This window comes from Chiloscyllium punctatum, chromosome 31 (genome assembly GCF_047496795.1).
Source record: "Chiloscyllium punctatum isolate Juve2018m chromosome 31, sChiPun1.3, whole genome shotgun sequence".
In the NCBI taxonomy this organism is placed as follows: Eukaryota; Metazoa; Chordata; class Chondrichthyes; order Orectolobiformes; family Hemiscylliidae; genus Chiloscyllium; species Chiloscyllium punctatum.
In genome coordinates this window covers 64876740-64890451 of record NC_092769.1, presented here as the reverse complement: position 1 = coordinate 64890451, position 13712 = coordinate 64876740, and the positions used below count along the sequence as shown (strand labels likewise).

General features: G+C 54.3%; 1 protein-coding gene across 1 annotated transcript in view; it reads right to left on the bottom strand.

The window, feature by feature from the left end:
* The window catches only part of LOC140457173 (uncharacterized), a 168927-nt gene that overhangs the window by 35944 nt on the left and 119271 nt on the right, over positions 1 to 13712 (bottom strand). The gene's annotated exons all lie outside the window — the stretch shown is intronic.

The window sequence follows — 13712 nt, the reverse complement described above, 5'->3', positions numbered from 1 at the left end:
GAGAGGAAGATTGTGGGTGTGGGTGTGGGTGAGTGTGTGTGTATGGGAGAGAGTGTTGGAGAGGGTGTGGGTGAGTGTGTCTGTATGGGAAAGAGTGTTGGAGAGGGTGTGGGTGAGTGTGTGTATGGGAGAGAGTGTTGGAGAGGGTGTGGGTGAGTGTGTGTGTGTGGGAGAGAGTGTTGGAGAGGGTGTGGGTGAGTGTGTGTGTGTGGGAAAGAGTGTTGGAGAGGGTGTGGGTGAGTGTGTGTATGGGAGAGAGTGTTGGAGAGGGTGTGGGTGAGTGTGTCTGTATGGGAGAGAGTGTTGGAGAGGGTGTGGGTGAGTGTGTGTGTGTGGGAGAGAGGGTTGGAGAGGGTGTGGGTGAGTGTGTGTATGGGAGAGAGTGTTGGAGAGGGTGTGGGTGAGTGTGTGTGTATGGGAGAGAGTGTTGGAGAGGGTGTGGGTGAGTGTGTGTGTATGGGAGAGAGTGTTGAAGAGGGTGTGGGTGAGTGTGTGTATGGGAGAGAGTGTTGGAGAGGGTGTGGGTGAGTGTGTGTGTATGGGAGAGAGTGTTGAAGAGGGTGTGGGGTGTGTGTGTGTATATGGGAGAGAGTGCTGGAGAGGGTGTGGGTGAGTGTGTGTGTATGGGAGAGAGTGTTGGAGAGGGTGTGGGTGAGTGTGTGTATATGGGAGAGAGTGCTGGAGAGGGTGTGGGTGAGTGTGTGTGTGTGTGGGAGAGAGTGTTGGAGAGGGTGTGGGTGAGTGTGTGTATGGGAGAGAGTGTTGGAGAGGGTGTGAGTGAGTGTGTGTGTGTGTGGGAGAGAGTGTTGGAGAAGGTGTGAGTGAGTGTGTGTGTGTGTGGGAGAGAGTGTTGGAGAGGGTGTGGGTGAGTGTGTGTATATGGGAGAGAGTGTTGGAGAGGGTGTGGGTGAGTGTGTGTGTCTGGGAGAGAGTGTTGGAGAGGGTGTGGGTGAGTGCGTGTATGGGAGAGAGTGTTGGAGAGGGTGTGAGTGAGTGTGTGTATGGGAGAGAGTGTTGGAGAGGGTGTGAGTGAGTGTGTGTGTGTGTGGGAGAGAGTGTTGGAGAGGGTGTGGGGTGTGTGTGTGTGTGGGAGAGAGTGTTGGAGAGGGTGTGTGTCTGTGTGTGTATATGGGAGAGTGTTGGAGAGTGTGTGTGTGTATGTATTGGAGAGAGTATTGGAGAAGGTGTGGGTGAGTGTGTGTGTGTTTATGGGAGAGAGTGTTGGTGAGTGTGTGGGTGTGCGTGTGTGTGGGAGAGAGTGTTGGAGAGGGTGTGGGTGAGTGTGTGTGTGGGAGAGAGTGTTGGAGAGGGTGTGAGTGAGTGTGTGTATGGGAGAGAGTATTGGATAGGGTGTGGGTGAGCGTGTGTGTGTGGGAGAGAGTGTTGGAGAGGGTGTGGGTGAGTGTGTGTGTGTGTGGGAGAGAGTGTTGGAGAGGGTGTGGGTGAGTGTGTGTGTGTGTGGGAGAGAGTGTTGGAGAGGGTGTGGGTGAGTGTGTGTATATGGGAGAGAGTGCTGGAGAGGGTGTGGGTGAGTGTGTGTGTGTGTGGGAGAGAGTGTTGGAGAGGGTGTGAGTGAGTGTGTGTATATGGGAGAGAGTGTTGGAGAGGGTGTGGGTGAGTGCGTGTATGGGAGAGAGTGTTGGAGAGGGTGTGAGTGAGTGTGTGTGTGTGTGGGAGAGAGTGTTGGAGAGGGTGTGGGTGAGCGTGTGTGTGTGGGAGAGAGTGTTGGAGAGGGTGTGGTGAGTGTGTGTGTGGGAGAGAGTGTTGGAGAGGGTGTGGGTGAGTGTGTGTGTGTGTGGGAGAGAGTGTTGGAGAGGGTGTGGTGAGTGTGTGTGTGGGAGAGAGTGTTGGAGAGGGTGTGGGTGAGTGTGTGTGTGTGTGGGAGAGAGTGTTGGAGAGGGTGTGGTGAGTGTGTGTGTGGGAGAGAGTGTTGGAGAGGGTGTGGGTGAGTGTGTGTGTGGGAGAGAGTGTTGGAGAGGGTGTGGTGAGTGTGTGTGTGGGAGAGAGTGTTGGAGAGGGTGTGGGTGAGTGTGTGTATGGGAGAGAGTATTGGAGAGGGTGTGGGTGAGTGTGTGTGTGTGTGGGAGAGAGTGTTGGAGAGGGTGTGGGTGAGTGTGTGTGTGTGTGGGAGAGAGTGTTGGAGAGGGTGTGGGTGAGTGTGTGTGGGAGAGAGTGTTGGAGAGGGTGTGGGGTGTGTGTGTGTGTGGGAGAGAGTGTTGGAGAGGGTGTGTGTCTGTGTGTGTGTATGGGAGAGTGTTGGAGAGTGTGTGTGTGTATGTATTGGAGAGAGTATTTGAGAAGGTGTGGGTGAGTGTGTGTGTGTGTATGGGAGAGAGTGTTGGTGAGTGTGTGGGTGTGCGTGTGTGTGGGAGAGAGTGTTGGAGAGGGTGTGGGTGAGTGTGTGTGTGGGAGAGAGTGTTGGAGAGGGTGTGAGTGAGTGTGTGTATGGGAGAGAGTATTGGAGAGGGTGTGGGTGAGTGTGTGTGTGTGTGGGAGAGTGTGTTGGAGAGGGTGTGAGTGAGTGTGTGTATGGGAAAGAGTATTGGAGAGGGTGTGGGTGAGCGTGTGTGTGTGTGGGAGAGAGTGTTGGAGAGGGTGTGGGTGAGTGTGTGTGTGTGTGGGAGAGAGTGTTGGTGAGTGTGTGGGTGTGCGTGTGTGTGGGAGAGAGTGTTGGGGAGAGGGTGTGGGTGAGTGTGTGTGTGGGAGAGTGTGCAGGAGAGAGTGTGGGTGAGTGCGTGTGTGTGTGGGTGAGAGTGTTGGAGAGGGTGTAGGTGATTGTGTGTGTTACTGGGAGAGAGAGTTGGAGAGGGTGTGTGTGTAGTGGAGAGAGTATTGGAGAGTGTGTGGGTGAGTGAGTGTGTGGGAGAGAGTGTTGGAAAGTGTGTGGGTGAGTGAGTATGTGGGAGAGAGTGTTGGAGAGGGTGTGGGTGAGTGTGTGTGTGTGGATGAGTGTGTGTGGGAGAGAATGTTGGAGGGGGTGTGGGTAAAAGGGTGTGTATGGGAGAGAGTGTTGGAGAGGGTGTGGGTGAGTGTGTGTGGAAGAGAATGTTGGAGAGGGTGTGGGTGAGTGTGTGTATGGGAGAGAGTGTTGGAGAGGGTGTGGGTGAGTGTGTGTGGGAGAGAGTTTTGGAGAAAGTGTGGGTGAGTGTGCATATGGGAGAGAGTGTTGGAGAGGGGGCGGGTGTGGGTGTGTGTGTGTATGGGAGTGAGTGTTGGAGAGGGTGTGGTTGTGCGTGTGTGTGTATGGGAGAGAGTGTTGGAGAGGGTGTGGGTGAGTGTGTGTGTGGGAGAGAGTTCTGGAGAGGGTGTGGGTGAGCATGTGTGGGAGAGAGTTTTGGAGAAAGTGTGAGTGAGTGTGTGTGTATGTGAGAGAGTGTTGAAGTGGGTGTGGTTGAGTCTGAGCGGGTCTGTCTGTGAGAGAGTGTTGGAGAGGGTGTGTGTGGGTGAGTGTGTTGGAGAGGGTGCGTGTGAGTGTGTGTGTATGTGAAAAAGTGTTGGAATGGGTGTGATTCAGTCTGAGTGGGTGTGTCTGGGAGAGAGTGTTGGAGAGGGTGTGGGTGAGTGTGTGTGTATGGGAGAGAGGGTGTGAGTGAGTGTGTGTGTGGGAGAGTGTTGGAGAGGGTGTGGGTGAGTGAGTGTGTGTGTGTGTGCGACTGGGAGAGAGTGTTGGAGAGGGTGTGGGTGAGTGTGTCTGTGTATGGGAGAGAATGTTGGAGTGGGTGTGGGTGAGTGTATGGGTATGGGAGAGGGTGTGTGTGTGTCTGGGAGAGAGTGTTGGAGAGAGTGTGGGTGAGTGTATGTCTGTGGAAGAGAGTGTTGGAGAGGGTTGGTGTGAGAGTGTGCTTTGGAGAGAGTGTTGGAGAGAATGTTGGTATGTGTGTATGGGAGAGTGTGTTGGAGAGGGTGTGGGAGAGTGTGTGTGTGTGGGAGAGAGTGTTGGAGAGGGTGTGGATGTGGATGTGTGTGTATGGGAGAGAGTGTTGGAGAGGGTGTGGGTGAGTGTGTGTGTATTGGAGAGAGTGTTGGAGAGGGTGTGGGTGAGTGTGTGTGTGGGAGAGAGTGTTGGAGAGGGTGTGGGTGAGTGTGTGTGTATGGGAGAGAGTGTTGGAGAGGGTGTGGGTGAGTGTGTGTGTGTGGGAGAGAGTGTTGGAGAGGGTGTGGGTGAGTGCGTGTGTATGGGAGAGAGTGTTGGAGACGGTATGGGTGAGTGTGTGTGTGTCTGGGAGAGAGTGTTGGAGACGGTATGGGTGAGTGTATATTGGAGAGAGTGTTGGAGAGGGTGTGGGTGAGTGTGTGTATGGGAGAGAGTTTTGGAGAGGCTGTGGGTGAGTGTGTGCACGGGAGAGAGTGTTGGAGAGGGTGTGGGTGTGGGTGAGTGTGTGTGTGGGTGAGTGTGTTGGAGAGGGTGCGTGTGAGTGGGTGTGTCTGTGAGAGAGTGTTGGATAGGGTGTGGGTGAGTGTTGAGTGTATGTGTATGGGAGAGAGTGTTGGAGAGGGTGTGTGTGTGTGTGCGCGAATGGGAGAGAGTGTTGGAGAGGGTGGGGGTGGGTGGGTGTGACTGGGAGAGAGTGTTGGAGAGGGTGTGGGTGAGTGTGTGTGTATGGGAGCGAGTGTTGGAGAGGGTGTGGGTGAGTGTGTGTGTGCGCGCGACTGGGAGAGAGTGTTGGAGAGGGTGTGGGTGGGTGAGTGTGTTGGAGAGGGTGTGGGTGAGTGTATGTGTGTGTGGGAGAGTGTTGGATAGGGTGTGGGTGAGTGTGTGTGTATGGGAGAGAGTGTTGGAGAGGATGTGGGTGAGTGTGTGGGTATGGGAGAGAGTGTTGGAGAGGGTGTGGGTGAGTGTATGTGTGTGGGAGAGAGTGTTGGAGAGGGTGTGGGTGAGTGTGTGTGTATGGGAGAGAGTGTTGGAGAGGGTGTGGGTGAGTGTATGTGTGTGTGGGAGAGTGTTGGATAGGGTGTGGGTGAGTGTGTGTGTATGGGAGAGAGTGTTGGAGAGGATGTGGGTGAGTGTGTGGGTATGGGAGAGAGTGTTGGAGAGGGTGTGGGTGAGTGTATGTGTGTGGGAGAGAGTGTTGGAGAAGGCGTGGGTGAGTGTGTGTGTGTGTGTGTGTGCGTGCAACTGGGAGAGAGTGTTGGAGTGGGTGTGGTTGAGTCTGAGTGGGTGTGTCTGGGAGAGAGTGTTGGATAGGGTGTGGGTGAGTGTGTGTGTATGGGAGAGAGTGTTGGAGAGGGTGTGCGTGAGTGTGTGTGTACGGGACAGAGTTTTGGAGAGGGTGTGCGTGAGTGTATGTGTGTGTGGGAGAGTGTTGGATAGGGTGTGGGTGAGTGTGTGTGTATGGGAGAGAGTGTTGGAGAGGATGTGGGTGAGTGTGTGGGTATGGGAGAGAGTGTTGGAGAGGGTGTGGGTGAGTGTATGTGTGTGGGAGAGAGTGTTGGAGAGGGTGTGGGTGAGTGTGTGTGTATGGGAGAGAGTGTTGGAGAGGGTGTGGGTGAGTGTATGTGTGTGTGGGAGAGTGTTGGATAGGGTGTGGGTGAGTGTGTGGGTATGGGAGAGAGTGTTGGAGAGGGTGTGGGTGAGTGTATGTGTGTGGGAGAGAGTGTTGGAGAAGGCGTGGGTGAGTGTGTGTGTGTGTGTGTGCGTGCAACTGGGAGAGAGTGTTGGAGTGGGTGTGGTTGAGTCTGAGTGGGTGTGTCTGGGAGAGAGTGTTGGATAGGGTGTGGGTGAGTGTGTGTGTATGGGAGAGAGTGTTGGAGAGGGTGTGCGTGAGTGTGTGTGTACGGGACAGAGTTTTGGAGAGGGTGTGCGTGAGTGTGTGTGTACGGGAGAGAGTTTTGGAGAGGGTGTGAGTGAGTGTGTGTATGGGAGAGTGTGTTGGAGAGGGTGTGGGTAAGTGTGTGTGTGTGTGTGCGAGAGAGTGTTGGAGATGGTGTGCGTGAGGGTGTGTGTACGGGAGAGAGTTTTGGAGAGGGTGTGGGTGAGTGTGTGTATGGGAGAGAGTGTTGGAGAGAGTGTGGGTGAGTGTGTGTGTATGGGAGTGTTGGAGAGGGTGTGCGTGAGTGTGTGTGTACGGGACAGAGTTTTGGAGAGGGTGTGGCTGAGTGTGTGTGTATGTATGGGAGTGTGTGTCAGACAGGGTGTGGGTGAGTGTGTTGGAGGGGGTCTGGGTGAGTGTGTTTGGGAGTGTGTGTTGGAGAGGGTGCGTTGAGTGTGTGTGTATGTGAAAGAGTGTTGGAGTGGGTGTGGTTCAGTCTGAGTGGGTGTGTCTGGGAGTGAGAGTTGGAGAGGGTGTGGGTGAGTGTGTGTGTGGGAGAGTGTATAGGAGAGAGTGTGGGTGAGTGTGTGTGTGGGAGAGTGTATAGGAGAGAGTGTGGGTGAGTGCGTGTGTGTGTGGGTGAGAGTGTTGGAGAGGGTGTAGGTGATTATGTGTGTTACTGAGAGAGAGAGTTGGAGAGGGTGTGTGTGTAGGGGAGAGAGTATTGGAGAGTGTGTGGGAGAGAGTGTTGGAGAGGGTGTGGGTGAGTGTGTGTATGGGAGAGAGTGCTGGAGAGGGTGTGGGTGAGTGTGTGTGGGAGAGAGTTTTGGAGAAAGTGTGGGTGAGTGTGTGTATATGGGAGAGAGTGTTGGAGAGGGTGTGGGTGAGTGTGTGTGTATGGGAGAGAGTGTTGGAGAGGGTGTGGGTGAGTGTGTGGGTATGGGAGAGAGTGTTGGAGACGGTATGGGTGAGTGTATATTGAAGAGAGTGTTGGAGAAGGTGTGGGTGATTGTGTGTGTACGGGAGAGAGTGTTGAAGTGGGTGTGGTTGAGTCTGAGTGGGTGTGTCTGTGAGAGAGTGTTGAAGTGGGTGTGGGTGAGTGTGTTGGAGGGGGTCTGGGTGAGTGTGTGTGTGTGTGGGAGAGAGTGTTGGAGGGGGTCTGGGTGAGTGTGTGTGTGTGTGTGTGTGCGCGACTGGGAGAGAGTGTTGGAGAGGGTGTGAGTGTGTGTGTATATGGTAGAGAGTGTTGGAGAGGGTGTGAGTGTCTGTGTATGGGAGAGAATGTTGGAGTGGGTGTGGGTGAGTGTATGGGTATGGGAGAGGGTGTGTGTGTGTCTGGGAGAGAGTGTTGGAGACGGTATGGGTGAGTGTATATTGGAGAGAGTGTTGGAGAGGGTGTGGGTGAGTGTGTGTCTGGGAGAGTGTGTTGGAGAGGGTGTGAGTGTGTGTGTATATGGGAGAGAATGTTGGTGTGGGTGAGTGTATGGGTATGGGAGAGGGTGTGTGTGTGTCTGGGAGAGAGTGTGGGTGAGTGTACATCTGTGGAAGAGAGTGTTGGACAGGGTTGGTGTGAGAGTGTGCATTGGAGAGAGTGTTGGAGAGAATGTGGGTGTGTGTGTGTATGGGAGAGTGTGTTGGAGAGGGTGTGGGAGAGTGTGTGTGTGTGGGAGAGAGTGTTGGAGAGGGTGTGGGTGAGTGTGTGTGTGGGAGAGAGTGTTGGAGAGAATGTGGGTGTGTGTGTGTATGGGAGAGTGTGTTGGAGAGGGTGTGGGTGAGTGCGTGTGTGTGGGAGAGAGTGTTGGAGACGGTATGGGTGAGTGTATATTGGAGAGAGTGTTGGAGAGGGTGTGGGTGAGTGTGTGTATGGGAGAGTGTGTTGGAGAGGGTGTGGGTGAGTGTGTGTTTGGGAGAGTGTGTTGGAGAGGGTGTGGGTGAGTGTGTGTGTATGTGAAAGAGTGTTGGAGTGGGTGTGGTTCAGTCTGAGTGGGTGTGTCTGGGAGTGAGAGTTGGAGAGGGTGTGGGTGAGTGTGTGTGTGGGAGAGTGTGCAGGAGAGAGTGCGGATGAGTGCGTGTGTGTGTGGGTGAGAGTGTTGGAGAGGGTGTAGGTGATTGTGTGTGTTACTGAGAGAGAGAGTTGGAGAGGGTGTGTGTGTAGGGGAGAGAGTATTGGAGAGTGTGTGGGTGAGTGAGTGTGTGGGAGAGAGTGTTGGAAAGTGTGTGGGTGAGTGTGTGTGTATGGGAGAGAGTGTTGGAGAGGGTGTGGGTGTGTGTGTGTATGGGAGAGAATGTTGGAGAGGGTGTGGGTGAGTGTGTGTGTATGGGAGAGAGTGTTGGAGACGGTGTGGGTGAGTGTATATTGAAGAGAGTGTTGGAGAGGGTGTGGGTGTGTGTGTGTTTGGGAGAGTGTGTTGGAGAGGGTGTGGGTGAGTGTGTGTATGGGAGAGAGTGTTGGAGAGGGTGCGTTGAGTGTGTGTGTATGTGAAAGAGTGTTGGAGTCGGTGTGGTTCAGTCTGAGTGGGTGTGTCTGGGAGAGAGTGTTGGAGAGGGTGTGAGTGAGTGTGTGTGTGTGTGCGACTGGGAGAGAGTGTTGGAGAGGGTGTGGGTGAGTGTGTGTGGGAGAGAGTTTTGGAGAAAGTGTGGGTGAGTGTGTGTGTGTGGGAGAGAGTGTTGGAGAGGGTGTGGGTGTGTGTGTGTATGGGAGAGAGTGTTGGAGAGGGTGCGTTGAGTGTGTGTGTATGTGAAAGAGTGTTGGAGTCGGTGTGGTTCAGTCTGAGTGGGTGTGTCTGGGACAGAGTGTTGGAGAGGGTGTGAGTGAGTGAGTGTGTGTGTGTGTGCGACTGGGAGAGAGTGTTGGAGAGGGTGTGGGTGGGTGTGTGCGACTGGGAGAGAGTGTTGGAGAGGGTGTGGGTGGGTGTGTGTGTGTATGGGAGAGAGTGTTGGAGAGAGTGTGGGTGTGCGTGTGTGTGTATGGGAGAGAGTGTTGGAGAGAGTGTGGGTGAGTGTGTGTGTGTATGGGAGAGAGTGTTGGAGAGAGTGTGGGTGTGCGTGTGTGTGTATGGGAGAGAGTGTTGGAGAGAGTGTGGGTGAGTGTGTGTGTGTGTATGGGAGAGAGTGTTGGAGAGGGTGTGGGTGAGTGTGTGTGTGTATGGGAGAGAGTGTTGGAGAGGGTGTGGGTGAGTGTGTGTGTGTATGGGAGAGAGTGTTGGAGAGAGTGTGGGTGAGTGTGTGTGTGTATGGGAGAGAGTGTTGGAGAGGGTGTGGGTGAGTGTGTGTGTGTATGGGAGAGAGTGTTGGAGAGGGTGTGGGTGAGTGTGTGTGTGTATGGGAGAGAGTGTTGGAGAGGGTGTGGGTGAGTGTATGGGTATGGGAGAGAGTGTGGGTGTGCGTGTGTGTGTATGGGAGAGTGTGTTGGAGAGGGTGTGGGTGAGTGTGTGTGTATGTGAGAGAGTGTTGAAGTGGGTGTGGTTAAGTCTGAGAGGGTGTGTCTGTGAGAGAGTGTTGGATAGGGGGTGGGTGTGTGTGACTGGGAGAGAGTGTTGGACAGGGTGTGTGTGAGTGTGTGTGTATGGGAGAGAGTGTCAGAGAGGGTGTGGGTGTCGGTGTGTGTGTGTATGGGAGTGAGTGTCAGAGAGGGTGTGGGTGAGTGTGTTGGAGAGGGTGTGTGTGAGTGTGTGTGTATGTGAGAGAGTCGATAGGGTGTGGGTGAGTGTATGTGTATGGGAGAGAGTGTTGGAGAGGGTGTGTGTGGGTGTGTGTGACTGGGAGAGAGTGTTGGAGAGGGTGTGGGTGAGTGTGTGTGTATGGGAGAGAGTGTTAGAGAGGGTGTGGGTGAATGTGTATGTGTGTGTGCGCGCGCGCGACTGGAAGAGAGTGTTGGAGAGGGTGTGGGTGGGTGAGTGTGTTGGAGAGGGTGCGTGTGAGTGTGTGTGTATGTGAGAGAGTGTTGGAGTGGGTGTGGGTGAATCTGAGTGGGTGTGTCTGTGAGAGAGTGTTGAAGAGGGTGTGGGTGAGTGTGTATGTGTGTGTGCGCGCACGCGACTGGAAGAGAGTGTTGGAGAGGGTGTGGGTGTGTGAGTGTGTTGGAGAGGGTGCGTGTGAGTGTGTGTGTATGTGAGAGAGTGTTGGAGTGGGTGTGGGTGAATCTGAGTGGGTGTGTCTGTGAGAGAGTGTTGAAGAGGGTGTGGGTGTGGGTGTGTGTGTGTATGGGAGTGAGTGTCAGAGAGGGTGTGGGTGAGTGTGTTGGAGGGGGTCTGGGTGAGTGTGTGTGTGTGGGAGAGAGTGTTGGAGAGGTTGTGTGTGTGTGTGTGTGCGCAACTGGGAGAGAGTGTTGGAGAGGGTGTGATTGGGTGCGTGTGACTGGGAGAGAGTGTGGGTGAGTGTGTGTGTATTGGAGAGAGTGTTGGAGAGGGTGTGGATGTGTGTGTGTATGGGAGAGAGTGTCAGAGAGGGTGTGGGTGAGTGTGTGTGTATGGGAGAGTGTTGGAGTGGGTGTGGTTGAGTCTGAGTGGGTGTGTCTGTGAGAGAGTGTTGGATAGCATGTGGGTGTGTGTATGTGTATGGGAGAGAGTGTTGGAGAGGGTGAGTGTGTGTGTGTGTGCGCGCGCGACTGGGAGAGAGTGTTGGAGATGGTGTGGGTGGGTGTGTGTGTGTGTGTATGGGAGAGTGTTGGAGAGGGTGTGGGTGAGTGTGTGCGACTGGGAGAGAGTGTTGGAGAGGGTGTGGGTGAGTGTGTGCGACTGGGAGAGAGTGTTGGAGAGGGTGTGGGAGGGTGTGTGTGACTGGGAGAGAGTGTTGGTGTGGGTGTGGGTGTGTGTGTGTATGGGAGTGAGTGTCAGAGAGGGTGTGGGTGAGTGTGTTGGAGGGGGTCTGGGTGAGTGTGTGTGTGTGTGGGAGAGAGTGCGTGTATGTGAGAGAGTGTTGCAGTGGGTGTGGGTGAGTCTGAGTGGGTGTGTCTGTGATAGAGTGTTGGATAGGGTGTGGGTGAGTGTGTGTATGGGAGAGTGTGTTGGAGAGGGTGTGGGTGGGTGGGTGTGACTGGGAGAGAGTGTGGGTGAGTGTGTGTGTATTGGAGAGAGTGTTGGAGAGAGTGTGGGTGAGTGTATGTCTGTGGAAGAGAGTGTTGGAGAGGGTTAGTGTGAGAGTGTTTGCATTGGAGAGAGTTTGGAGAGAGTGCAGGTGAGTGTGTGTGTACTGGAGAGAGTGTTGGAGAGAGTGTGGTTGAGTGTGTGTCTATGCGAGTGTGTGTTGGAGAGGGTGTGGGAGAGTGTGTGTGTATGGGAGAGAGTGTCAGAGAGGGTGTGAGTGAGTGTGTGTGTATGTGAGAGAGTGTTGGAGAGGGTGTGGTTGAGTCTGAGTGGGTGTGTCTGGGAGAGAGTGTTGGAGAGGGTGTGGGTGAGTGTGTGTGTGGGAGAGAGTGTTGGAGAGGGTGTGGGTGAGTGTGTGTGTATTGGAGAGAGTGTTGGAGAGGGTGTGGGTGAGTGTGTGTGTATGGGAGAGAGTGTTGGAGAGGGTGTGGGTGAGTGTGTATGGGAGAGTGTTGGAGAGGGTGTGGGTGTGTGTGTGTGTCTGGGAGAGAGTGTTGGAGAGGGTGTGGATGTGGGTGTGTGTGTATGGGAGAGAGTGTTGGAGAGGGTGTGGGTGTATGTGTGTGTATGGGAGTGTGTGTTGGAGAGGGTGTGGGTGAGTGTGTGTGTATGTGAGAGAGTATTGAAGTGGGTGTGGTTGAGTCTGAGTGGGTGTGTCTGTGATAGAGTGTTGGATAGGGTGTGGGTGTGTGTGTGTATGGGAGAGTGTGTTGGAGAGGGTGTGGGTGAGTGTGTGTGTGCGAGAGAGTGTTGGAGAGGGTGTGGGTGAGTGTGTGTGTGCGAGAGAGTGTTGGATAGGGTGTGGGTGTGTGTGTGTATGGGAGAGTGTGTTGGAGAGGGTGTGGGTGAGTGTGTGTGTGCGAGAGAGTGTTGGAGAGGGTGTGGTTCAGTCTGAGTGGGTGTGTCTGGGAGTGAGAGTTGGAGAGAGTGTGGGTGAGTGCGTGTGTGGGAGAGTGTGCAGGAGAGAGTGTGGGTGAGTGCGTGTGTGTGTGGGTGAGAGTGTTGGAGAGGGTGTAGGTGATTATGTGTGTTACTGAGAGAGAGAGTTGGAGAGGGTGTGTGTGTAGGGGAGAGAGTATTGGAGAGTGTGTGGGTGAGTGAGTGTGTGGGAGAGAGTGTTGGAGAGGGTGTGGGTGAGTGTGTGTGGGAGAGAGTTTTGGAGAAAGTGTGGGTGAGTGTGTGTGTGTGGGAGAGAGTGTTGGAGACGGTATGGGTGAGTGTATATTGAAGAGAGTGTTGGAGAGGGTGTGGTTGAGTGTGTGTGTATGTGAGAGAGTGTTGAAGTGGGTGTGGTTGAGTCTGAGTGGGTGTGTCTGTGAGAGAGTGTTGAAGAGGGTGTGGGTGAGTGTGTTGGAGGGGGTCTGGGTGAGTGTGTGTGTGTGGGAGAGAGTGTTGGAGAGGGTGTGGGTGAGTGTGTGTGTATGGGAGAGAGTGTTGGAGAGGGTGTGGGTGAGTGTGTGTGTATGGGAGAGAGTGTTGGAGAGGGTGTGGGTGAGTGTGTGTGTATGGGAGAGAGTGTTGGAGACGGTATGGGTGAGTGTATATTGAAGAGAGTGTTGGAGAGGGTGTGGGTGAGTGTGTGTGTATGGGAGAGAGTGTTGGAGAGGGTGTGGGTGAGTGTGTGTATATGGGAGAGAGTGTTGGAGAGGGTGTGGGTGAGTGTGTGTGTGTGGGAGAGAGTGTTGGAGAGGGTGTGGGTGAGTGTGTGTGTGTATGGGAGAGAATGTTGGAGACGGTATGGGTGAGTGTATATTGAAGAGAGTGTTGGAGAGGGTGTGGTTGAGTGTGTGTGTATGTGAGAGAGTGTTGAAGTGGGTGTGGTTGAGTCTGAGTGGGTGTGTCTGTGAGAGAGTGTTGGATAGGGTGTGGGTGAGTGTGTGTGTGTATGGGAGAGAATGTTGGAGTGGGTGTGGGTGAGTGTATATCTGTGGAAGAGAGTGTTGGTGTGAGAGTGTGCATTGGAGAGAGTGTTGGAGAGAATGTTGGTGTGTGTGTGTATGGGAGAGAGTGTTGGAGAGGGTGTGGGAGAGTGTGTGTGTGTGTGGGAGAGAGTGTTGGAGAAGGCGTGGGTGAGTGTGTGTGTGTGTGGGAGAGAGTGTTGGAGAGGGTGTGGGTGAGTGTGTGTGTGTGTGGGAGAGAGTGTTGGAGAAGGCGTGGGTGAGTGTGTGTGTGTATGGGAGAGAATGTTGGAGAGGGTGTGGGTGAGTGTGTGTGTGTGTGGGAGAGAGTGTTGGAGAGGGTGTGAGTGAGTGTGTGTGTATATTGGAGAGAGTGTTGGAGAGGGTGTGGGTGAGTGTGTGTGTATGGGAGAGAGGGTGTGGGTGAGTGTGTGTGTGGGAGAGTGTTGGAGAGGGTGTGGGTGAGTGAGTGTGTGTGTGCACGCGACTGGGAGAGAGTGTTGGAGAGGGTGTGGGTGGGTGAGTGTGTTGGAGAGGGTGCGTGTGAGTGTGTGTGTATGTGAGAGTGTTGGAGTGGGTGTGGTTGAGTCTGAGTGGGTGTGTCTGGGAGAGAGTGTTGGAGAGGGTGTGGGTGAGTGTGTGCGACTGGGAGAGAGTGTTGGAGAGGGTGTGGGTGTGCGTGAGTGTGTGTCTGGGAGAGAGTGTTGGAGAGAGTGTGGGTGAGTGTACATCTGTGGAAGAGAGTGTTGGAGAGGGTTGGTGTGAGAGTGTGCACTGGAGAGAGTGTTGGAGAGAATGTGGGTGTGTGTGTGTATGGGAGAGTGTGTTGGAGAGGGTGTGGGAAAGTGTGTGTGTGTGGGAGAGAGTGTTGGAGAGGGTGTGGATGTGGGTGTGTGTGTATGGGAGAGAGTGTTGGAGACGCTATGGGTGAGTGTATATTGGAGAGAGTGTTGGAGAGGGTGTGGGTGAGTGTGTGCATA